At 43.3% G+C, this 26,782-nt stretch overlaps 1 protein-coding gene and 1 pseudogene across 8 annotated transcripts in view; one reads left to right on the top strand and one right to left on the bottom strand.

Moving 5' to 3' along the window:
• Positions 1-528: 528 nt before the first annotated feature.
• On the bottom strand, positions 529-5,460 carry LOC117197459 (bolA-like protein 2; annotated as a pseudogene).
• A 9,405-nt stretch (positions 5,461-14,865) lies between these two features.
• MTUS2 (microtubule associated scaffold protein 2) overlaps positions 14,866-26,782 on the top strand; it is a 496,786-nt gene continuing 484,869 nt past the window's right edge. For 6 of the 8 annotated variants that reach the window (XR_007473089.1, XM_049701107.1, XM_049701108.1 and 3 more), the window contains exon 1: positions 14,866-15,154. The gene's annotated coding sequence lies outside the window, so the exon portion shown is untranslated. Of the gene's footprint in view, positions 15,155-15,196; positions 15,416-26,782 lie in introns of those variants that run through there. The other 2 variants (XM_049701106.1, XM_049701105.1) reach the window with 2 other exon arrangements.

Genomic DNA, 26,782 nt, shown 5'->3' with positions numbered 1-26,782 from the left:
TATTTTTTAAAAAAAGAATTACTGATACGTTGACAATGAACTGAATCCAAGGCAAAGCTGACTGGTCTCTGCAAACAAGCTGAATCAATTCCCAAGGCGTATCTTCCTGACCCTGGGATAGAATGAAAAGGTCAGACTGCAGACCCCACGTCTGGAACAGCGTGACCTCAGAAAGAGCAGGAGGATAGACGTCAGTCTTGCTTGAGTTCTGGTCTTCTTTTTTTTTTTTTTTTTTAAAATTTATTTATTTATTTATTTTTGGGTGTGTTGGGTCTTCGTTTCTGTGCGAGGGCTTTCTCTAGTTGCGGCGAGCGGGGTCCACTCTTCATCGCGGTGCGCAGGCCTTTCACTGTCGTGGCCTCTCATGTTGCGGAGCACAGGCTCCAGACGCGCAGGCTCAGTAGTTGTGGCGCACGGGCCCAGTTGCTCCGCGGCATGTGGGATCTTCCCAGACCAGGGCTCGAACCCATGTCCCCTGCATTGGCAGGCAGACACTCAACCACTGCGCCACCAGGGAAGCCCAGTTCTGGTCTTCTTGATTTGCCTCTGCCACGGGAGCTGTGTGACTCTGGAATCTTATGTAAGATTCTGTACTTCTCTGGGCTTTATTTATTTCACCTGTAAAAGGAGTGAAGCAGTCACTCTCCAAGGACGTTGTAAAAGTATCACAGATTAGGTGATGGGAAAATATGATGGTTCTATGCACAGTCGGCGTTCTGCTTTCAGAGCAAATCTGCATAGAGGTAAAGGGATAGTCTTTCCCATCCCATCTGCTGATCTGACAGGTATGCCCTGCAGGCCTTGCCCTGGTTATTCTTTTGTTTTGTTTTGTTTTCCTCTTTTTTTTTTTGGCCCTGATCCATAATTGAATAGGTGTGCAGGTCTGGGTCCCTTATTTCTGCTGCTCACGGGCCCACTGCGCTGGGGTCAGGGTTTTCTGCTCAAAGGCATAGATGTGCAGGAGCTCTTCTGCTGGGCAAGTGTTCACAAGCCGGTGTCTCTGAAGCAGCGGCTTCCCCTTGAACTTGGCCGACACCACAAGGACGCGGAGGCTGGACGCGCAACGGTTGGGAGTCGTGTCCCCCACTTCCACGTGCTCCATCTCCAGGTCCCCGTGCAGCTTCTCCCTGGAGGTGCTGGGCGCTGAGTTCCACTGTGGCCCCCAAGCGGGGACGAACTGCAACTCGGGCCCCTGCCACACTGATATTCTTTGGTTTTTACTTTTGTCTCATCAGTGGTTGTCAAGACATATCCTCATTTCAACAGTCCAGTGTTTACACATTCTGGGCACCGTTCCAGAAGCTGGGGATACAGTCATGGACCGAAAACTCTAGAAAATTCCTGCTCCCCTGGACATTCTAGTAAGTGCAGACTAATATAATACATCAGGTGTTGGCGGTAAGTGCTTGGAGGAAAAATAAAGCTGGTTACAGGGTCAGGTCCCACCTAGAGGGGGATGGGGATGCTGTTTTAGCTGGGGAGGGTCTCCTTGAGAAGGTGACATCTAAAGAGCTGTGCGTGAATGGAGGGGGGCGTCCCCACAGTCTCCGGGCAAGACCAGTCCGGGGAGTGGGCTTGAGGTGCTTTTGGACAAGGCACCCATCTTTCCATTCTGCACTGGCCCTGGTGCTCCTCGTGGCCGGGAGGAGTGTCATCCTCCTTGGCCCTGGCCTTGGGTGGCCCCTCCTGGGGAGCCTGAGTTTAAAACCCTGCTGATACTCTTGCTGCTTTTCCTCGGGTCCTGTTGCCCTCTGCTGGGCAGACCAGGTGTTAGCGCTCCCACAAAGTCAGTGAAGAGAGTGCTCCCAAATCACAAATTTCAAAACCCAATTTGAGGGGATAGTTGAATCATCAATGTTCTCCCTCTGGGCTTTGAAGCCTGCTGCAACTTTCAGTAACCGATTCCAAAGTGAATTGCCTTGTAGGTAGATGGGTTTTGTTTCAAAACAAGCAATCACAAACCTTAGTATCCAGACCTAAGATGTAAAGTACAGCAGAAACATAACATTTGGAACTGTTGGCAATACTGTTTTATTGCGCCATCTTGTAATATTGCTTACTGTGTATGAAATATTCTTTATAATTAAAAAGTTATTGGAAGGGACCCACACTTTAATGGTATCTGTGTCCAGGATTTAAAGAACCTAATAACTCCAGTTTCCAAGTTCCATATATCTGGTGATTTTTCATTTTATTGGACATAGGGGGAATTACCTAGGGACTATTTATTTAATGCTTGTAAGACATCAAGAATTTAACATTTAACCATTAAATCACTGCCTGTAAGATAGCCTCTCCTTTTGGCAATGATGGTACCAGAACCATGGGAAAAATGTCATTAAAATTGGACTTCTGCTGTCTTTAACTATTCCACCGTGTGTGTGTGTGTGTGTGTGTGTGTGAGTGTGTGCACCTGTGTGTGCAGTGTATGTGAGCATCAGTGAAAGGTGAAAGATGAGCTTCCTCTGTGTGCAAGGACAGGGGTGTGACGAACACAACTAAGGTTCCTGTCTAGACTCTACTGCAGTCTAAGTGCAGTGCCACAGGCTTCATCTGCCTTATCTCATTTAAATTTCACAGCAGCTTTGCAAGAGAGGTATTATACGTCCCACAGAAAACTGAGCATCAGTGAAGCTAAATAACTTGCCCAAGGTTGTTAATCTAGTAACTGACAGTCTGGATACAATGCCCCAACCACCTGACTCCAAAGCCCCATGTCCTTCCACTATGCAGTGTGGCTGCCTGATGAATGGCTCTCATCCTGAGTAGTTCTGTACAGAACTAAAGTCCTAAGGACCTAACAGATTGTGCAATGCAGTGGCACATTTCAATTTGCAGATGGCAAAATTGCAGCCCCGGGGAATGAAGTGACCTGTTCTAAGCTGGGTATTAAGAGGAAGAGCTGGACTTGGACCCTAAGTCTCCCTACCCCTAGTTCAGTGCTCCTTCCAATATATCACGGTGCTAGAATAACTTAGTTATAGAAACTGGCGAGAAGTTTTTAATCCCCGCTTTCCTATCTCCTGTGTGGTCTTTGGGCACTCCAATAACTACCTAGAGTGGGAGATATAAAAGAATGACCTGGTATAAGAGTTTAAATGAATTATATATTGGTCGTGGTCTCACAGAAAGGAAAGAGAAAGGAAGCTACCCAAATAGGCTGCCCACCATCACTTTACTATCACCCAGTGCAACCTTCCAATCAGTTGATCAATCAAGCAATAGGTACTGAGCATCTTCTATGAGCCAAGTACCAAGATGGGTGCTAGACAACTAGAAATGAGTAACTGCCAATGGGGGACTCACAGTCAAATGGGGTGAACAAACATGTAAACAAAAGTACGTTGCAATGCAAGTCCCATACATACTGTGCTACGGGACCACAGGGAGAACAGCAGCAAATTCCCCTTACAGAATCCGGGAAGGCTCCACCGAGGGACACACCTTCACTCACGGCAGGATACCTTCAATACAGTGATGCTATTCACACAGCGTTTTTCTAGTCCTTCTAACAGTGCAGTATGCCTCCTTCAATTTCAACTTGTATAGATAAGAGGATTGTAAGATAATCTAGGAAAAAATAGTAAAAAATTTTGTGAGTGATTGAATTATTTTGGTTAATAAGGAACAGAGCTGTGGGTTACTAAAAGATTGTGGTGAATTTGAATTCTCTAGAGGAATTGGACAGCAAATGAAAGTGTAATTTCAGCTTGGTTAAACACAAAGTAATTGGGATAGTTAAATTGGTATGCCAATTTAATTAAAAATTTAAAGCAAAAACAAAGCTGTTAGCTAAAAGGGTGACTATTATATAATCTTAATGAGTTTTCAATTTAAACATTTTTCCAATTAGAATTGGGATTAATTTTTAGGGGTCCTAGATATATCACACTGAACTCAGGAAAAAAAATAAGAGGGTCTAGGAATGATTAATACACCTCTCTTATTCCAGATAGATTAGAGAATTACACACTTTTAAAGTTTTATAAAACAGAAAATGGAATTGATTATTTATTAAATCTCAGAATTGGGAAAGACTGTTTAGGTTCAAAAGGAATAGAAGAGCAACAGGGGGAAAAAATGTACAAACTTAACTAAAAATGAGTAAAATTTCCCTATGTGTAAAATTAAGAAACACCATCAAAATACAAGACAAACTCTAGCGGGGGCGGGGGGATAGTTACAGCAATAAACTAATAATTATATAAATTATGTGAATATTAATTAGTTATCTATTAAAATTATATAAGCTAATGATTACAAAAAATGATAAGAAATTCTCTAACACGCTGATAGATAATAGATGTGTTAGTCAGCTATTATTACAATATTACTGCATAACAAGTCCCCTTAAAACTCACTGGCTTTTAACAACAGCATCTATTCTCACACAAGTCTGCTGTTTGGCTGACTTAGATTGCACTGAGCTGGGTGACTCTGCTTCTTCAGGCTCCAAGTTTGCTGGGCTTGGCTCCAGGATGCAGTTTGGGTACAGGTCTGTTCCAAGTGTGCTCATCACTCTAAGGCCAGTGATTACCCAGGGCTGGTTGTCATGGTGACAGCACTAGTGCAAGAGATACACCAATCTGAGCAAGCATAATTAAAGCCTTTTGCTTGTGTCACGTCTGCTATTGTTCTGTTGGCCAAAGCAAGTCATATGGCCAAGCCCAACATCATTGGGGTGGAGAATGGTACTCCATCCACACTGGGAGGGGAAGCTGAATTAATCTAAATGATCACAATGGGAAAAAGAAATAAACTGGCAACCCACAAAATAGGAAACCCACAATTAATAGACATATGGAAAGATGAGCAACTCTATTAGTAATATAAAACGGAAATTAAAACTGCATTGAGGTAGCACTCATTACTTATTTATAAAGAAAGTGTTAAAATGAAATCACTCACAGTAAAAATTCTTCCCGACAAGAACTACATGAAATCCAGATGGTTTTACGGATGAGTTCAATTAAATTTTCTAGAAACAAATTATTTCATCTTATGTAAATTCCTCCAGAGGACTGAAAGGGTGGAAATATTCTTAATGCACTTTAGGGCATCAAAACAAGGAAAGAACACAAGAATAAGGAAAATTGCGGTTCAATCTCACTCTTAAGCATAGATATAAAAATTCCAGGTAAAACATTACTAAACAGAATCTAACAGTGTGTAAAAAACATAGCATAACATAACGAACCCCTGAATAGCATGGCTTAAATAAAAGAGAAGTTTCTAGTGTGGTTGGTCTAGGCTGGCAGACAGCTCTGCTTCAACAGGTCATCCAGAGACCTGGGTTCCTTTCACTTTGTTGCTAGGTCATTCCCAAGAGTCCTGTACTCATCTGAATCATCAGAACTGGGCCACTTCCACATCAGTGTCGTGGTCAGCACAGGTGAGGAAAAGCTGAGTCCAGGGAAAGCAGTGATTCTTTCAGTAGGCGCTACCTGGAGGCTGCACCATCACTCCTGGGGTGAGTAGAATCTCTTTGGGTGGCTGTGTGCCCAGGAAGAGATGGATGGATTTTTGGAGACAACTGGCAACCTGCTACACTAGGAATACTTTTAACAAAAGATGTGCAAGATCTATATGCAGAATATCATAAGGTCTTATTGGAGGACATTGAAGAACGCCCTAGAAAATGGAATAATATTCATGTTTTTGGAAAGGAATACTCAGTATCATGAAGTTGTTTATTCTCTCCAAATTCCAAAGAAAATCTGAATGGAATCTTCATTAAAATTGACAGGTTCGGGCTGCCCTGGTGGCGCAGTGGTTGAGAATCTGCCTGCCAATGCAGGGGACACGGGTTCGAGCCCTGGTCAGGGAAGATCCCACGTGCCGCGGAGCAACTAGGCCCGTGCGCCACAACTACTGAGCCTGCGCGTCTGGAGCCTGTGCTCCGCAACAAGAGAGGCCGCGACAGTGAGAGGCCCGCGCACCGCGATGAAGAGCGGACCCCGCTCGCCGCAACTAGAGAAAGCCCTCGCACAGAAACGAAGACCCAACACAGCCAAATATAAATAAATAAATTAATTAATTAAAAAAAATTGACAGGTTCGTTCTAAAGAGTCAAGAAGCATAAGGTAGATGAACTTGCTCTAGCTGATATAAAGACTTACAACTTTGTAGCCCTGTGCCACCAGGGAAGTCCCTTGACTATTTTAAAATGAAGACTTCTTCAAAAAATACCATAATGTCAACGTAAATTAAGTAATTCACTGGGAGAACATATTTGTAATACATACAATCAACAAAGAATTAGAATCCAGAATATGCTATGAACTTCTATAAATCTATAGATAAATCACTAAATAGAAATGAAAAAATGTGCAAAAGAGGTGGACTGGTATTTCACAGAAGAGAAAATATGTATGGCACGTAACCACGAGAAGACATGTTTTATTTCATTAGTAATCAGGGCAATATCAAGTCAGACCACAGCAAGATGTTATTTTATACCCACAACAATTGCTTGCCAACAGTGAAGAAGTCTGACCATGTCAAGTGTTGGAGAGAATGAGGATAAATGGTATATATTGCTAGTGGAAATGTACATTGGTACAACTGATGTTTCCGTTGGTACATTGCAAAAATATTTAGCATTATATTGAATGCTTTTTTTTTTTTTTGTGGTACGCAGGCCTCTCACTGTTGTGGCCTCTCCCGTTGCGGAGCACAGGCTCCGGACGTGCAGGCTCAGCGGCCATGGCTCACGGGCCCAGCCGCTCCGCGGCATGTGGGATCTTCCCGGACCGGGGCACGAACCCGCGTCCCCTGCATTGGCAGGCGGACTCTCAACCACTGCGCCACCAGGGAAGCCCTTGAATGCTTTTTGATACACAGGATGATTTTTATGAGATGTTCATATGGATTTATAATTTAAAAAAACCCTGAAAACAACCCAACAGGAAAATGATGGATATTATATAGCAGTGAAAAAACAAATGAACTTAAATTATGTGCCATAACATAGGTGAATCTTAGAAACATAATGTTGAGTGAACTAGCAAGTTGCAGAACTCCATTAGGTATATCATTTTTATAAGGCTAAAAAACCAAATTCACTAATACATTATTCAGTTATATATACATATATGATAAAGTTATTTTAAAAGAAAGATAAGAGAATAATGGGCATAAAATACAGGATACAGGTTCTCCTGGGGATGGAGTGAGGAAGAGGCAAGAGGATAGAGGAGTTATTCAGGATGGATGCAAGTTACTGGCTGAGTTATGGGTTCACCTGTGTTATTTTGTTCTGTAACGTATGTACATGTCACATATTCTTCTGTATTTTCCAATATTATATTTAAAAACATGATAAAGAAAAATGAAAGAACTTGGATACTATTTATATTTATCAAATTTGCAAGCATTTTAAAGGAGATTAAAAGAAATGTGAAATAGCTTTTCTTGTACATTCATGATAGGAGTATAAACTGGTGCAGGATTTTTTATTTGGATCTCTATTTATGTGTATATATATATGTTGTGTGGCATATATGATATATATATGCCACGCAAATATTTGATATAAGTATATACAAACACCTGTATACAATATATACGCATACACACATATATAATTTGTTATATATATATGTAGTCATTAGTTAATATTCTCTAACCCAATAATTCAATTTTGGGAAAATAAAAGCTAAAAAAAACCCTGAAATTAAAAAAAAGAACACCTGAAAATTAGTTGTTAAAATTACAAAAAAAGTTATGAAGACAAAGATGTAGTTAGAAGTTCTTTTCTACCTGGGCACTTTGTCACTTTCCTTCCCTCAGAGGCACAGCCAGGCATACACAGTACCAGTGGAGGACACGCTCATGTCCAAAGTCGAGACCCACCCCCTCCAAGTTTCCATCGTGTTGTCCCATTTATTTCTTCGGCAGTCCTCGCACCAGCTGTCATTACCCAGAATGTAAATTCGCTGAGAGGAGGGACCTCACACTGCGCTGGGGTGAAGTAGGTGCCCAGTAAGCACCTGTGGAGGAATGAACACCTCGCGAAAGAGGAAAAGACCTTTCTTGGAGCAAACCGGTCAAGATATGGGAGGCCTGGAGGAATATAAGTACCTTGTGTACCAGTACTGTGCACATTTTAGAACCATGTCTGATTTTTTTGGTCAGTATTCACTGCTCTCCAGAGAAATGACTTTCTGAGATCCTAGGTAAAATGCTAGGGGATTTCCATTCTCCTAAAAAAAGCCTCTTGCAACGTCTTCTGTGATTTGGTTTTTAGACACTATAGCATAAAAGAACAATTAGGGAATCTGGGATGTTAGGAAAACTGGTTTGACTATATCAGATCTCCTGAAGAAGATTCTTTGTATGCTATAGATTGTGTTAAAATCGATGTATACATTTTTCAATAGGCTTTGCCATAATAACTGAAGCTTATTTCGCTGTAAGTACACAAAATAAGCAAAGAACATGTCTTTCAATATGCAGTATTTGTTATAGCCCTAAATTAACGTCACATTGTCAAGAGAGTCAAAACGCATTAAAATTCAAGTAGCATCAGGAGGATTGCAGCCATTTTTATTCTCCTGATGTTTCAGCCACGTCAATAATTGCCTGGGGGAATTTATCTGAGGTCTAGGGACAGAAATTATGATTTTTGTACCACTTGTATCATTTGAGCAGCCTCAAATCGGAGGAAAGACTGACCTTCAGGGCAAACAGGGAAAGACAGTGTGCATATGTGAGGCAAAACCCAGTCGACCCAGTTTGTGCCAGGGTCTTTCAGGCTATTAACTACAGTACTCTAAACCGTAATCAAACTTCAAGAGAAAAAAAGATCTTTAAACTCTTGGACATTAGAGCCAGGTTTCAAGAACGGGAACCAAACGTGTAATCTACATCGGAGGTGGTGCTGACAGTATTTAATAACTGAAGCCAGTGTTCAATGAACATGTTGAGGAAAGAAAGATGGACAGCTAAGTCCAGCTCCCAGCGACACTGTCAGAAGCCTGAGAAGTCTGCCTTTGGTCCTCTCGTCTTCCAGCTCTGCTTTCCCTGCTCTGGGTGAAAGGCTTTCCGTTCTCCCCGAAGCCAGGTTGGCGGGCCCAGAGCCGCAGTAGAGGGATGAGGAGTAGCTGGGATTCCGGAGCCTCTTGTGCGGGGCCCAGGGCTTAGGTGAAACATGCTTTCAGGCTTTGTGTGGTCCACTCGCCTGGAAGCCGGGCAGTGTTCAGACTGGGGAGGTGTGGCTCCCTGTCACTGGCTGGGGAACGCCCACACGCGACACCCGAGCCTTACACAGGACAGGCCCCAGAGCCTGGCAGTCTTGGGTCACCTGGCCTGGGAAGGAGGCAGGGAGGATCCCACTGATCCTTGAGGCAGAGGCTGTAGTTGTTATGAAAACCATCCTTTGCTTCCTGTATTATTTTGATAGTTGGTTACATTTGTTACAAATTGTGGTAAAATATACATAACATAAAATCTGCCACCTTAACCATTTTAAGTGTACAGTTCCGAGGCATATATTCCCATTGTTGTGCAGCCGTCACCACCATCCCTCTCCAGAGCTCTTTCCATCTTGCAAAACTGAAACTCTGTCCCCGTTAAACAATAACTTCTCATCCTCCCCTCCTCCAGCCCCGGCAGTCACCATTCTGTCATTCAGTCATACTTTCTTTCTTTTTTAAAAAAAATTAATTAATTAATTAATTTATTTAGGCTGCATTGGGTCTTCGTTGCTGCACGTGGGCTTTCTCTACTTGTGGCGAGTGGGGGCTACTCTTTGTTGCGGTGCGTGGGCTTCTCACTGCGGTGGCTTCTCTTGTTGCGGAGCATGGGCTCTAGGCGCGTGGGCTTCAGTTGCTGTGGCACGTGGGCTCAGTAGTTGTGGCTCGCGGGCTCTAGAGCTCAGGCTCAGTAGTTGTGGCGCACGGGCTTAGTTGCTCGCAGCATGTGGGATCTTCCCAGACCAGGGCTCGAACCCGTGTCCCCTGCCCTGGCAGGCAGATTCTTAACCACTGCGCCACCAGGGAAATGCCAACCAGCACTCTACTTTCTGTCTTGATGGATCTGACTGCTCTAGGTGCCTCATATGAGTGGACTCTTATAATATTTGTCCTTTTGTGTCTGGCTTATTTCACTTAGCGTATTGTCCTCAGGGTTCATCCATGTTGTTGCATTTTTTTTTTTTTTTTTTTTTTTGCGGTACGCAGGCCTCTCACTGCCGCGGCCTCTCCCGTCGCAGAGCACAGCCTCCGGACGCGCAGGCCCAGCGGCCATGGCTCACGGGCCCAGCCGCTCCGCGGTGTGTGGGATCTTCCCGGACTGGGGCACGAACCCATGTCCTCTGCATCGGCAGGCGGACTCTCAACCACTGCGCCACCAGGGAAGCCCCTGTTGCATTTTTTTAAATTTAATTTTTATTTTATTTTGGAGTATAGTTGATTAACAATGTTGTGTTAGTCTCAGGTGTTCAGCAAAGTGATTCAGTTATATATATATATTCTTTTTCAGATTCTTTTCCCATATAGGTTATTACAGACTATTGGGTAGAGTTCCCCGTGCTCTACAGTAGGTTCTTGTTGACCATCTATTGTATATATAGTAGTGTGTATCCATGTTGTTACATTTATCAGAACTTCCTCTTTTTAAAGCTGAATAACATACCGTTATATGTACCACATTTTGTCTATCCATTTATCTGTCAGTGGATACTTGGGCTGTTGCCACCTTTTTGCTATTGTGAATACTGTTCCTATGAACAGGGGCGTACAGATATCTCTGAGTCTCTGCTTTCAATTCTTTGGGTATATATCTAGAAGTACAGTTGCTAAATCATATTGTAATTCTATTTTTTTTTTTGAGGAGCTGCCATATGTTTTCTATAGCAGCTGCCCCATTTTACATCCCCACCAATAGTGCACAAGCGTCCAGTTTTTCCACATCCCTGCCCCTAGTTACATTTTAGGTGACAGAGCATATACCACTGCAACATATCTGCTTCATTTTCAAACTGCCATCATAGCTGCTTTATTGTTTTCTTTCCTTCTCTCAAGCATTTATCTCACATCGACTTTTTGCTTACCAAAAGCCCAGAACTTGGTATAGTTCTGGCTTGGGGCCTGGGGTGCAGAGAGTAGCCAGGACACCAAAATAAGCCTTAATGTTTACAATTACCATAAATTATATTGTTAGGGCATTTTGCAGCTTATAAAATGCTTTTATATTTGTTACCACTTTGATTCCTGTCCTATAAGGTAAGTAATGCATTTGTTATTATCCCCCCTTATAGATGGAGAAACCAGGGCTCACAGAAGCTCAGTGACCTGCTTAGATTACACGGCCAACGTCACACCTTCTGATTTCTGACACACTTGGTGCTTTTCTCTTCATATCGTGAGATTTCTCCAGTCCACTCCACAGGCACATGCACAGAGACCAGTGTGATTATTCTCCCTTATGGGAGGACTGGTCATTCTAAGAAAACAGTAACTTCTGACTCAAACACTTAAAACTGCAGTAAAACATGCAGTCAGTATCTGTGCTGGCCACTGCTTGTGGACCTCTGTAAATCCCCCTAGTCCCACCATTTGCTCCAGCCGCTGCTGCAGCAACCAGTTTCAAGAGGCTTAGACCAGCTTCTCTTCGGTAGAACCAGACAGAACCTCACTTTGATTCCGTCCTGGATCTCTTGTTCTCTTCCCTGAAGAAACATCTGATGTCATAACATGGAATACCTGTGGGAACGCCTCATTGCTCACGCCTGCACGCTCTGGACGGGTGGGTGAGTTACGGCTTATGGCGCCACCGCTGACCAATAGGAAGTGGAAGTTAGTGGATAAAGAGATTCTCCCTTTCATCTCCAAAGGACATGTCTGAGATGCATTCCACAAAAGGTCCTTCAAAAAGACCTGGCAGGAGAGAGAGAGACAGAGAGAGAGAGAGAGACAGAGAGAGAGAGAGAGAGAAAACAGGAAATGGAAAATAAAACAGACTGAAACACAGGATAGAATAAGAAAGTATAATATGCATTTGATTGGAATTCAGAAGGACAGAATGGGAGAAAACAATATTAGAAGATAGTGTTGGAGAATTTTCTAAAATTGGTAAAAGACAAGAATTCTTAGATGCAGGAAGCACAGTAAACCACAAAAAAGAGAAATAAAATGAAATCCACACCTAGACATAGAGAAGCAAACTGCAAAACAACAAAGATGATGAGAAGATGGTAAAAGCAGACAGAGGAGATGGGTCGCTCCTGAAGGGATAACAACTAAAACTGGCAGCTGACGTCACAGCAGCAGCAACAGAAGCCCAAAGAGAAAGTAATTGTTAACCTAGAACTGTAGACCTGGGTAACTATCGTGCAAAGATGGAAGTGACATAAGGACATCTTTAGGAAACCAAACTGGAGAGTGTTTATCACCAAAAAGCATTCACAAAGGAATTTTTGATGATGTATTCCAGAAAGAAGGATATTGATTCCAGAAGGAAGATCTGAGATTCAAGAAGGAATGGTAAGCAAACATTGACTATAAAATAATAATAACACTGTCTAATTTGCAGAGGAAAAAAATCAAGTAAAGTTTTGCATGATGTCACGTAAGATGGGCAGGGGACAATTGAAGTTTAAGTGCTCAAAAGTCCTTCATCGTTCAGGAGAAGCACAGAGATGTAAAAACTTAGACTTTCCAGTTACCTACACATGTTAGAACTTTAAGAATAATTACTGGAAGAAAATACAGAATGTATAATTTCTGTAACAGGAAATATAAAACAACGGAAATTTTCCCTCAGTCATCTAAGGGAGGCAGAAAAGATCCCAAAAAAAGCAGGACCAGTAGAAAGCTCACAGATATATGGCAGAAGTAGGTTCAATTACACAAGTAATGGATATAGTTACATAATAATTACTAAGTAATTAAATGAGGTATATTTACAGATGAAAAGGTGGATGTTGTCAGATTGAATAAAAATGACCAGATAGTGCACATTTACAGACTGGGGCCAGTTCTGAGAAGGTCTTGTCAGGACAATGGGAACTTTCAGAACAAAGGCTGCCCAGTAAATGGGTCCTGCGAAATGGCTCAGCCCCAGTACTGCCCCCGTGCTCAGTCATGGGCAGGGAACAGCTGGGGGGATGTGTGACCTGGGTGTGAGCACCGTGGTGGATCCAAAGATGTGACGGCTGGAGGCCATCAGTTAGTTATCCTCTCGAGAATTGAGAAGAACACGACATGGCCACCACAGAGAGAGGTGTCTTCACATTTTAAATAGAGGCATTGGTCCATCTTTGTAGGATTTGATGAGTAAGGGTTTAGGCAGAGGAGAGAGTGATCAGGGAGGAGGCTGGTAGCAAGAATTACAGGGTGCTGTGAGGGAGAGGGGGCAGGACCAGCCCCTTCATCCAAAGAAAGGCTTCTGGAGAACTACCTGGAGAGCTTGGCATGGATCACCCAGAGTTTGGGGACATACATGAACCCAGAGCCTCCGAACTCCTACGAGACAAGCTGTGAAGAGCAAGGCTGGTCAGAGCTACCTGTGACCGGGGAACGGGGAGGGCGTGCTGCTGTGGCCGTGACCTGGATGGACAGGGTGGAAGGCGGCTGGGTCTGCCTGCCAGGGCACATGACCCCTGCGGAGATGCACCACCAGTGGAGAAGCTGACTCGGAAGCCTGGTGCTGGGCAAGCTCCCCACCGTGCCATTCTGGATGAGCCAGTCTGCACAGAGTTAGCCCGGGATGTAGAACAAGGCAGGAAAAGGCCTTTCCCTTCCCCATGCAGGCTTCTGAGCTTGGGTCCTGCTGGGAGCTGGTGGGTGGCGAGAGGGGAGTGGGGTAGGCTTAGGTGGAATGAGACGGAAGTTTTGACTTGGACTGGACTGGACTTTTTAATACCAGAGGATCAGACTGTTTATTAACAGCTGAAAGTGACAGGAAAACTTGAAATCTGCCCTAGATTCGTCCAGAGGAGAAGGGAGAGCTGTTAGAATATTTTTAAAAGACAGTGGTGTGATTTCCCTTCACTAAGTAGTCCAGTAATGATTCAAAAATTAACTGCTGTAAAATATTGCTTAACATGGTACTTTGGAAAAAGACCTCCCCACCGCCCTTAAAAAAACCCCACCTAAATAGTGCGAGGACCAGCACCCACATTTCATTTTTATAACGGCAAAAGCTTATTCCATTGACATTTGAACCGGAGGCAGCGGAAGTTCTCTGATCTCGCTTACCTTCCACGTGCACTGCTTAGGGAAGCCGGGAGCATTTCTTTGAGACATAAATTAATATACTTATTCCTAAGAGGTCCTCTAGAACCCCTCGACCGGTGTTAGGCACATTTGGTGCTTATTAAACACAGAAATAAACCTGGTTCTAGAAAGAAACGTGTGCCTTTTCCGCTAACCTTTCCACAGGTCATCTTCGGGCTCCTCGTGCACCAGGAATCCCACCGCCGGGGCCGGAGCGGGACGCACGGCGGCCCCGCGGCCGGCAGAGGGCGCTGCGGCTCCCCGGCAGGGCTGCGGGGCGCGGGGCTCGGGTCCCGGCGTGTGCGTCTCGGGGAGGCCGGGAGGTGGTGCGCGCCTCTCCGCCCCGCGCCGCCCTCCCGCGCGGGCCCGCTCGCCGCCCGGCCGCTGTCAACGCCGCCCGCACCTCGCCGGCGAGGCGCGCGGGCTGCGCGGGCTGCGCGGCGCTCTCCGAGGCCCGGTCTTCGCCGCCGCCCGCGCCGCCGCTTCTCTTTGTCCGGGCGAGGCGGCCGGAGGGGCGGCTGCTGCGGCCGGGGGGCGCCTCGGCGTCCGGTCGGCGGGTCCGGCCGTCGCCACCGCGGCCGCCGCGCGCTCGGAGCGGGGGCGGCGGCCTGGGCGGTGCCGGCGCGAGGTGAGCGCGGGGCGCGAGCGGGCGTGGGCGGGCGGCGGGGACCAGGCTGGGGAGCCGGCTCCGCGCGCGGGGGCGTCCCTGCCCCCCCGCCTGCGCCACCTCTGCCGGCTTCTCCCGGCAAGTTTGTCGCCCCCGCTTTGCGGACCTCCTCGGAGGATCAGCCGAGTCCAGACCTGTGGCCAAATAGAAAACTCGAGCTGGAGGCGGAGGAGGCGGAGGAGGCGTGTGGGAAGCCGGTCCGGGATGAGAGTCTCTTGAAGGGCAGCGCTGGCTTCTTGGACATCTTCCTTGGCTCTTTCCCACCCAGGTGAGCGAATCCTCTTCTGCTCAGTTCTGCACAGGGGCGGGCTGGGCTCCGCTGCCGGCGTTCTGGGAACCCGCGCCGAGTCGGGGAGTGATTGCCGCCGGGGCTCCGGGCAGCGCAGTGTTTATTTTGGCTTCTCGGTCATCACAGCCCTCGTTCTCTCCTGCCTGCATCCATCACCTGCTCGGACTGAGGTATTGCAGCTCATCCGGCACCTTCGCGTGCTGCCAGGTTAAACATCCTCTGTTTTAGAAGGGCTGGTAGGTGAGTTCGACCGAATCCCTCCCCGCCCCACACCCCCGGCTTTGGATAATTTGTTCTGTGTCTTCGTCTTAATTTAGTACGAATGTGTTATTTCCTTTGAGCTTTATAATGGTAAAGCAGTGAAGCGGTTTGCTACATCCATTTTTTTCATTCTGAGCCTGTGCACAGAAGGAATTTCAGGCACATAAGTGATGTTACTACCATTCTATTTTAAATACAAACACGGAAAGAAGTACTCTTGGCAGGATACCAAAGGCGCCTGTACTCTGTTATATAAGTGCTTTTAAAAAATATTTGCTCATTGTTAAAGTTATAAAAGGGATTACCAGAGCATCTAAGAAGAGAGGGTGAAGATAAGTCAGAGCCATAATTTCTTCTTTAAACCAAAACTTTACTGGAAGATAAGCATGGTCTTAGCTGGAGATACCCTTTAAGATGATATAGGGCCGTTTCTTTGACCTCATTAGGTACAATTGTAAAACATAAAAAAAAAGAGTAGGTTTTGTAAGGGCTGTTAAGAAACTTGGTGAAAATTCTTTGACTACTTATTGATAGTAATAAAAAAGATCCCACAGATATCCTTTATGGCTTTTAAACTAGTGAATGATTTTATTTCTTATAGCTGATGGAAACTTTGTAATTATGAACTGCCAGTTATTAAAGATTTAAATAACCTTTAATATCTCTACTTGTATTTATGGGTTTTTTTTCAGAGAAGAAGACAGAAGTAGAAATATCAGGTATACTGAAGTCTGGGCACCTCCTCTTGTGACCCACATCTCAGGAATCTGTTCCAAGTGGTTTTTGGTGATGCTGTGACATTTGTAATGTTAAAAACTCCCTTGTGATTCTAATGTGTAGCCAGGGGTGAGACCCATAGGATGGCATTGTTTTTTTTCAATTTGTCACTTTGTAGCCTAAGGTGTGGCTCCAGTGGTTTAAGGAAAGTAAAAAATAAGTGGTTAGAAATATGGAGAGAGAATGGTATTGAAAATAAGATGTGTTGAGGAATTATAGCATGTACACTTTTGTATTTTGTATATCTTTCTCGATTTTTTTTAAACCTGCAGGGAATAGTTGATGTTTATTGGGGACCCATGATTCCATGTAGACTATGTCAGGGAGTCCTGAGTGGGACATTTCTTTGTGCACAGGTAACAGTGAAGTTGAGTAGCGGTGTCAGGATATTCCTTTTTGTTTACATGAAAAGACAATCACGTCTTATTAAAGATTGTTTGCTCCATGAAGTTCAAAACTCATTATGTTAATATAGACTAGCAAATTAAGTGCAAAAAAGCTTTTATTGTCTTTAAGGTCGGAAATTAACGTGGCGGCTGAATCAATGTTTTCTGTCTACTTCATGTAATTCCAAATACCCAAATCTGGGGGCAGATCTTAGGGTTGGTTTGCGAAGGCTTATGTAAGTGCTACGACTATTGCATTAAACTCTCTGTTTTGGCTATTACATAATTGACACAGTACTGGATTGTTAAAGCCAAAACAGGGGAAGGATGCACAGCCCCAGCTCAGCACATGCGCTTTTATAATGAATTGCTGCGGCCAAATTAGAGGGAACAGCAGGGACGGAGGTTTGTGAAAGAGAGATGAGAATAGCGTCTAGAGGATTGATGTAAGAGAAGACTGTTATGCTTAGCGGTTTTCTAGAGATTTTAATGCTGCGGTATAAACCTCTCTAGTCTTTCGTATCTCCCAGCAGAGGCGCATTGACCGGGAAGCTAATGATCTTAAGCTTCAGGGCCCCTCACTCCGGCTTCGTCCAAGCCCCTGGGAGGGCCACTAGCAGTGTGCTCACATGGTCACAGAAGTTTGTATTTGTAATTGTGGATTTTTTTAAAATAAGGAGGACACTCTCCCCCCCCTCCCGCGTCCCATCATAAGAATGTAAGGCTCCATAAACCCTGAATCTGCTGTCTCCTGATTATGTTCCAATGTTAACTTTGAAAAATGCTTTTTCTTATTTTAACATCTGTAGTCTCATGAAAAGACAAAAAAAGAAATCTGGCCAATATTGTAGTTGAGCTGCTGAGAAAATGCAAACTGCTATCACCCAGGGCTCAGGTGGTTACCCGGTGAATCAGCTGTGCCGTGTGATCTCACACAAACCGGGACTTTTTTGGATCCGAGCCGAGCCGGAGGCAGAGAGAAGCTGAGACGGGGGCGGGGAAGGGAGGAAAGTGGGTTAAAGCCCTTCCACATCTCAGAGACGGCTGCTGAGGGGAAAGGGAGAAAGAAGTGAACTACCCAAAGATGCTTCATTAGTAAAAAGTTAATAGGAACAGATAGCATCAGCTCCATAGGAGACTTTCCTGTAAACTCCTTCGGATCTGTCTTCAATATGAATTCTAAACAGGGAGCAAACTCAGGCCTGGAAAATATCTTGCAGGAAACAAGTGCAGGCTGGGAAGGGCTAGGATAAACTATTGACTGTTCCCGTTTAGCAGTTTTATGGGTAAATGGGAGCCTTATTATGTCTGCCGCAGGAATGTTGGAGAGGGGGGTTATAGAAAAGAGTGGAGGATTTTCCCTTTTTCTCTGAAGCAATTTCTGCTTCATATCTGAATTTGGATGCTTCAGATCTTACCATCTTGACCCCTTTCCCACCGGTCCTTATACCCCCTCCGCCCACCCACCCCTTCAGACATCCACCCATCCACCCACCCATTCACCAAGACACTCCGCTTGACCAAACTTTAGTCAGACTCCTCTGAGCCCTCTTCTTGACTAGGCCTCAACCTTGGCCTATAGGAACTGCAACTTTCAACACAATCTTGTCAGTGTAGTGTTGTCCCCCGCCTCCCCAGAAGACTTGAGAAAACTCTAACTTGGCTTCCAGCCCCCTGAGGTCATGCCCCTGGGATGACCCATCCCCCCTTGAGTTTCTGTTTGGAAAAGCTCAAGTCTGCCACAAGGATTTACCCTTTGTTCCAGCCAATACCTGAGGATGGGCCCGATTTCCCTTTTATTCAGCATTTAGTATAAAAACAGTACCATTACAATGCATTCTCTGTCTCTTTGAGATGTATACGTGTCTCCTACAACCCAGGAGTATCCTCCTCAAGGACCTGAAAGCCGTTCCTTTGACATGTAATCAGGAAGGATAGGGCCTCTGTCTCCCGTCTCTAGGAGACGGGGACAAACTGACACGTAACATCATTGACGATGACCAACCACCCTGCCTGCTTTTTGTAATTGCCCGCTTCCGTGACTGCTTTAGCCCTGTCTGCTCTCTCGTTCCTCCTTTAAAACGCCTGGCCGCCTCCTTGTGGATTGAAGTTGAGCTAAGTTTTATACTGAAGTCTTTCTTTCCTCTTGCAGTATATACTGAATGAATTCTGTCTTTACTGCCTTTAACTAGTGTCTAGCTTTGTTTTTCTTTAATAACATCCAACGGATACTTTTGAGTGTCTGTTTGTGCCAAGCGCTGTTCTAGATATTAGGTATCTTAGAGCAGTGAACACAACAGACAAAAACTGTGCCCCAGAGGAGCTTACAGGGCCATGGATAGATTTATGTAAAATGTGTATTGTATCAGGTCGGGTTAGTGCTGTGGAGAAAAGTAAATCAGAGAAGGAGGAGTGTAGGGTGGGGAGTGAGTGTTGCTGGGACATGTAGGTCAGGGAACGCCTCCCTGAGAGTGGATGCCGAGTAGAACCCTGAAGGAGATGAAGAGGGAGCCCCGTGGATGTCCGGGGAGAGTGTTTCCCTTGTTGGGGAATAGCCAGTGCAGAGCCCTGGGAGGACGGAGCTGGGCTGGCGCTTATGGGGAGCAGCGGGGGGCTGGTGCCCCAGGCAGGCTCGCGGCCAGTGCTTCCCTGCAACAGCAACCCACCCCTCTAATTCTCTTGTGGTTTCTTGGGCCTACCCTGGGACCCTCCTCTCCAGCGCCGTGAGGTTGTGTCAGCGAGTGATGGTGTTACTCTTGGGCTTTAGGTGGTGTATTGGTTTGGGATCAGGTACAGCTGAGGGCCTCTCAGGGCTACTGGAATCCAGTCCAGACCATTACATAAACCAGGAGTAGGGGGAAGAGTTGGGTGTCTTCGTTGATGGTTCCCACTGGCTTGCTGTAGGAAAGGGGCCAACAGGAAAGCCTTATTTCAGCCCGGATTCCCTGCCGTCCCCTAGGAACAGATAGAACTGTGGTGAATAAAGGATGCCAACAGTGGGAACCACACTGCTCTTTCTCGGGGAATATCAAGATGTCAAGAGCCTACAGCAACTCCCGGCGTGAGACTGAGCCAGCGAGAACCCCGCGGCCTAAAGGTGTTTGGGTTGGTTAGGGTTTGAGGAGGGGAGTTTGCTCATTGGTTGACGAGACTCCTCTGTGCCTGGATGGCTGCCCTACGTGTACTAGCCAGAAAGCACGTGTGTGGACCTGGTAGCAGGTGGTCACGGATCCCTCAGTGGAAAAGGTGAGAAGCCAGTGGGGAGCAGCAGCACGTCTGCTGGAGAAAGGCATGGCCTTCCGGGCGCATGGGGATGGGTTGGGGGACAGGATACACAGCTGTTTACTTTGTCAAGCTGTGAGCTTATAACCATTTCTATCCCTGACACAGACAAAGAAATCTTCCGTATAGATTACGGTTCTCTGGGTTGTTTGCTAGCAGGTTGGAGCATAACAGCAGGCTGAATGAGCACAAAAGCAGGTGGCGTTAGGAGGGTGGCATGTATAGGGGATTGCAGGCGGCATTAGGAATGTGGTGTGTATAGGAGATTGGCAGGTGGCATTAGGAAGGTGGCACACGTAGGAGTTTGGCAGGTGGCATTAGGAAGGTGGCGTGTATAGGAGATTGGCAGGTGGCATTAGGAAGGTGGCATACGTAGGAGATTGGCAGGTGGCATTAGGAAGGTGGCATACACAGGAGATTGGCAGGTGGCATTAGGAAGATGGCATACACAGGAGATTGGCAGGTGGCATTAGGAAGGTGGCATACACAGGAGATTGGCACGTGGCATAGGAAGGTGGCATACGTAGGAGATTGGCAGGTGGCATAGGAAGGTGGCGTACGCAGGAGATTGGTGTCCTTGCCTCTTCTCTGTGCCTGTCATTGCTTTGTGTGGTCTCTCACTTTGCAGGCTTCCTTCACGTGCCCTACCATGTTTGGAAAATGGAGGATTTAGGTTATTCCTGGGTATGTTATACTCTTCTTTAACTTTTGTGAATGAGCCCTCTTCTAATTGGCTGTTGTTATATAATCAGTCGGTTATATACGTTATGCATAGTGGTCATATTACATTGTCTTAGTCCTTTTGGGCTGCTGTAACAACATACATCAAAAACAAAACAAAACAAAACAATATACATCAGACTGGTGGCTTATAAACAGCAGATATTTATTCTCACCGTTCTGGAGGCTGGGAAGTCCAGGATCGTGTTGCCAGCAGACTTGGTAAGGGCCTGCTTTTTGGTTCACAAACGGCACCTTTCTGCTCCGTCCTCACTTGGTGGAAGGGGCAAGCAAGAAGCTCTCTGGGGCTCCGTTTAAGGTATTAATCTCACTCATGAGGGTTCTGCCCTCATGACCCAGTCACCTCCCAAAGGCCCCACCTCCTAATACCATCACCTTGGGCATTAGGTTTTCAACATATGAAGTTTGGGGGGACTCAAACATTCAGATTGTAGCATATATATAACCAGTAATTTATATTTAGAAAGCTGTTGATTTTAAGATATAATCGTGTAACTGGGCACTTTTCAAGCTCTTATCAATTCTAACCTCTTTTTGGTTATTTTTCTTGAATATTCTAGGTAGACAGTCATATCATCTGTAGGTGATGATTATTTTTTTTCTTTTCTTATTTCTATTTCATGTTTTATTACCAGAGTTTAGACTAGATAGGAGAAGATATCGTTAACTCAATCTGTTGAGTGATTTTTTTTTTAACATAAGATTGAGTATTGTCCTTCAGGTAGATGTACTTTCCCTGTCCTATAGGGCAGGGGTCCCCAGCCCCTGGGCCTCGGACCGGTAGCAGTCCCTGGCCTGTTAGGAACCAGCTGCACAGCAGGAGGTGAGTGGCGGGCGAGCGAGTGAGGCTTCATCTGCCACTCCCCATTGCTTGCATTACCGCCTGAACCATCGCTCGCATCACTGCCTGAACCATCCCCTACCCGCCCCTCCCCATCCATGGAAAAACTGTCCTCCACAAAACTGGTCCCTGGTGCCAAAAAGGTTGGGGACAGCTGCTATAGGGGGTAGGTTGTATGACCCTTTAAGACTTCTCCTTATTAGTCTTGCCACTCTGTGCAGCTACAGACCCATTGCACCAGTAGGTTCAGTTCCCGTAGAAAAACAAAGCAGTGTGTATGCATAGTCATTAAAGGTGAGCCAGCAGTGTATACGATGGGGGCTAAGCCAGTATTAATGACAGGTTGATGTTGACTTTGGGAACTTTGACTCACCCACAGAAATGGAAAGCCAACATAGTATATTAGCTTCTATAAAGACTGTAATTAGGCAAATAAATTTGTCCAGACACAGGCTAATATTGATATAGTGATTTTAAACGCTTTTCAAAAGTATTGTGGAATATAGAGCCGTGGATTACAAGAAATGGCAATAAAACAGCAGAAGCAAATAATGAACACTTAATAGGGAAGTTAAATTTTCACACTTGACCAGACTTACTGCAAAGGACTAATCTAAAAACTTAATATGAGCAGTATCTCTGTTAAATGACAGTATAAGAGAAGTAATCTCAAATCATCCAGAATTAATTATCTTTTTACTAGGCTGTTTGAAATTACTCAAAATAGCTTCTGAAGACAGGCAGTCTTTCTTTACGCACAAATAATTGTCTTCTCAGGTTGGAAATGTTGCCACATATTAAGCCAAACATATTTTTATACCAAATTCTTATATTTCTATCAGTTTATTTTCAGGAGAAGCCAATTTGAGAACTGAAATCATGCAAGAGAATAATTTTGATTGAAATGAATATTTCTAAGCTTGATGCATTTTCTATTAGTGTTGCATAATATTTTAGGAAGTATGTATGGCAGGCATGCCAAAAATTACAGTTAGTTTCCTAAAGACTCTAGAAAGTAATAAAAAATGTATATTAGTTTAATTGGTAGCTAGTAATGAGTTTAATACTGAGAGAGCTAATTTGCCTCTACTAGCAGTTTTAAGAGGTTAGTCTAATATAAGTAACTACTTTGTGCTCTACCCCCAAACTTCATACTGAATTTTTTCTGCTAGATTTTAGAGTTATCATTTTGACAACAACCCAAGATATTGTAATGGAATATAAATGTGAGTTAGAACTAATATCTCAGTTTGGAGCATGAAGAAAAGAAAGGAGATATGTGATCTGAAAATCCCCCTTCTCCAAGGTTGGGACTAGAAGGATACTTGTCAGGCAGTTGCCTCAAGCACAGAATTTAAGGGGGTACTAAAAACTACGCAATAAAATAAATAATATTTTCATATGGTTAAAAAATTAAAATTAGTGCAAAAATTCGTAAACAAGATATCAAAAATTTAAGAAAGACAAGATCAGTGTCTGATTTTTCCTTTTGTGTAAGGCTCAGTATGTCATAGCCTGACTGATCATGTTACTGATTGTGTTTTAATTTAAAATTTTGATATTTTGTTCACCATGGATTTCTTTTTGCATTAATTTTTATGTTTTAAAAATATCATTTATCTTGGAACCACCTCTGGAATGTTGGAATAAGGACATTGTGTAAATTCTCTTTTCCAAAACAGCAGTGAGAACAAAATTTCACTGAGTGAGGCAAAAATTATCAAAATAAACTATTTTAGAACTCTGGAAATTGATCAAAGACTTGCAACAATCCAGGGGGTGTTTATTCAAGAAAAAAGACTGAATTGTGGTAAGAATAGTGACCTTTGTGGCATTTAAATTTATTCCCATTACCTCTTCCCAGCACCAGGGTAGCCTTGAAAGCTAAAAGCTGCTGGAGGGGACAGAATAGGTTCAGAGCTCTTCAAATGCCCCATTCTTAGAAAACTGTCACTGTATGACCTGTCTGGCAGCTCCCTGAAAAGCTCAGAACTTGTTTTTACTTCTCCTGACTCAGAACTCATTCTTTGTAAACATCCTTAGGGGATTTATTAGAAACGATCAGTGGCAATTGTTTAACAACACAGCTTCCTAAGGTGGCTACACCTGTAGGGGTTAACAAGAGGTTGACCAAAAAACTGAAAAGGAATAATTGGGAGAAGAGATATCTGTAGAGGGCTGTGAAAAACTTTGACATATTCCTTAGAATCTAGAAGGCCCATATGCATATTCAAGTCTGTACATATGCCTAAGTAAGACTTGAGAAGGCCTTAATCTGTCACCTCTGGCTGACATTGAGGCTGTACACTAGAGTTGTAAACTGTCATCAGGGCATAGAAAGTCCATGTCAACATACAAACAGAGCCCACAGCAAAGGCTGTGAGACATATTGGTTCAAAGCATTTAAGGAAATCTCTGTCCCATCATTAGCTGACTAATGAAGCAAATTGGGCAGAGACTTAAGTGGCTGCACATGGTAAAGAAAATAGACTTTATAGAATTAGTACAGGAAATGGACAGATAGCATTAGGAACAACAAAAGCAAACAGCAACAACAATAAACCTCTGGTTGGAGTGGCGGAATCTGATTTCTGGAGTTGCCATATTATATTATTTAAAATCAAATTTCAGCACACAATTGCAAAACACAAAGAAACAGGAACGTATGACCACATCACAGGGACAAAACAATTAAAAATGTCCCTGAAAAAGTTCAGATGTTGGACTTACTAGACAAATGTTTTAAGTCAGCAATCATAAATGTGTTCAAAGAATGAAAGGAAGTCATGTCTAAAGAATTAAAGGTTGAGAATGATGTCTCACCAAATAGAGAATATAAATAAAGGGATAGAAATAACTTTAAAAGAACCAAATAGAAATTCTGGAGTTGAAAAGTACAGTAATGGGGGCTGAAAAATAGTTTTGAATTGGCAGAAGAAAGAATCAGTGAACTTGAAAGTAGGTCAATTGAAATTATACAGTTTGAGGAACAGAAAGCCAAATGAATGAAGAAAAATGAGCAGAACTTCAGATGATTCATTGTGAGTACCAACATAGGCATCATAGAAGTCCCAGAAGGAGAAAAGAGAGAGAAAGAAGACTTGAAGAAACAATGGCCCCAAACTTGCCAAATTTCATTTAAAAGATTAATCTGCACATCCAAGAAGGTCAGTACATTTCAGGATGAATGCAGAGCTCCACAGCCAGACACACAACAGTCAAGCTGTTAAAAGCCAAAACAAAGAAAGCAGCAAGAGAGAATGAAGTATTGTGTATGAGGAATCCTCAGTAAGATTAACATCTGACTTCTCATCAGAAATCATGGAAGCCTGAAGCTAGTTGCTTCAAAGTGCTGAAAGAACAACCACGCATATCGTTTTGCTATATCCAGCAAAACTATCCTTCAACAAAGAAGAAAAAAATAAGACATCTCAGAAAAAGAAAAACAGAGAAATTGTCACTACCAGACTTGCCCTATAAGAAATATTAAAGGGGAGCCCTCAGGTTGTAATAAAAGAACACTAGACAGCAACTCAAATCCATGGAAGAAATAAGGAGTATCAGTAAAAGTAACTGATTATGTAAATATCAAGGCAGTATAGACTCCTAAGAAAATAACTAAGACATATAAAAGAAACAACAAGGGAATTAAAATGCTATAGAAAAATATCTATTTAACACAAAAGAAGGCAGTAATGGAGGAATAGAGGGACAAAAAGACATAAGACGTTCAGAAAACAGAGGAAAATGGCAAATGTAAATACTATCAGTAATTACATTAAATGTAAATGAACTAAACATGCCAGTAAAAAGTCAGAGATGGGCAGAATGAATTAAATAAATATGATCTGACTATATTCTCACTACAGCAGCCCCATTTTACATTCAAACACAAATAGTTTGAAAGTAAAAGAATAGAATAAGGTATACCATGCAAATAGTAACCAAAAGAGTGCTGGGAGTGGCTATACTAATATTAGACAAAATAGATTTTAAGTAAAAAATTACCACAAGAGACAAAGAAGGTCATTATATATTGATAAAAGGGTCAATCCATCAGGAAGACATAACAATTACAAACATATGTGCATCTAACAACAGTTTCCCAAAATACATGAAGCAAAAACTGACAGTTGATGGGAGAAATAGAAAATACAACAATAATAGTTGGAGATTTCAATATCCTGCTTTCAATAACAAGTCGAAACTAGGCAGAAGTTTAGCTAGGCAGCTAGGCAGAAGATCAACAAGGAAATAGAAGACCTGAACAACATTATAAACCAGCTAGAACTAAGAAACATCCAAAGAACAACCCACCCAACCATAGTAGAATACACATTGTTTTCAGGTGCATGTAGAAAATTCTTCAGAATAGACTATATTAGGCACAGAACATATATTATGCCATAGATCATGTTTCAGTAACTTTAAAAGCATTGAAATCACACAAGGTATGTTTTTTTTTTATCATACTGGAGTGATATTAGAAATCAGTAGCAGAAGGAGATTTCAGAAATTCATAAAATGTGGAAATTAAACAATATGCTCTTTAATAACCAGTGGGTCAAAGAAGAGATCACAAGGGAAATTAGAAAATGCTTTGAGGTGAATGAAAACAAAGCGTACTAAAACTTATGCCGGCAAATCAGTGCTTAGAGGGATATTTATAGTTAAGAATGCCTCTATTAACACAAGAAGAATCACAAATCAATAACCTAATCTTTCACCTTAAGAAGGTAGAAAAAGAAGAGCAAACTGAACCCTAAGCAAGCAGAAGGAAGGAAATAATAAAGACCAGAGTAGAAGTAAGTGAACTAGAGAATAGAAAAGCAATAGAGAAAATCAATAAGACCTAAAATTAATCCTTTTAAAAGATCAACAAAATTGACAAACCCTTAGCTGACTAACCAACAGAAAAAGAAGGAAGGCTCAATTACCAAAACCAGGAATGAAAGAGGGAGCTTTACATACTACCCATGGTAGAGAAAGAAGAAAGACCATAAGGGAATATGATGAATAACTTTATGTCAACGGATTAGATAACCTAGATGAAATGGATAAACTCCTAGGAAGACACAGACTACCCAACTGACCCAAGAAGAAATAGAAAATCTGAAGTGACCTGTTACAAGTAAAGAAATTGAATTAGTTAAAATTTCCTGCAAAGAAAATCCCAGACCAAGATGACTTCACTGATAAATTATATCAAACAGTGAAGAATTAATAACAATTTAGCACAATCTCTTCCAGAAAATGGAAAAGGAGGGAATATTTCCCAACTCATTTTTTTAAAAAAATATTTATTTATTTACTTATTTT

Source organism: Orcinus orca, chromosome 18 (assembly GCF_937001465.1).
Source record: "Orcinus orca chromosome 18, mOrcOrc1.1, whole genome shotgun sequence".
Classification (NCBI taxonomy): Eukaryota; Metazoa; Chordata; class Mammalia; order Artiodactyla; family Delphinidae; genus Orcinus; species Orcinus orca.
Note: the sequence above shows the minus strand (reverse complement) of the source record. Positions and strands in the feature narration are given on the sequence as shown.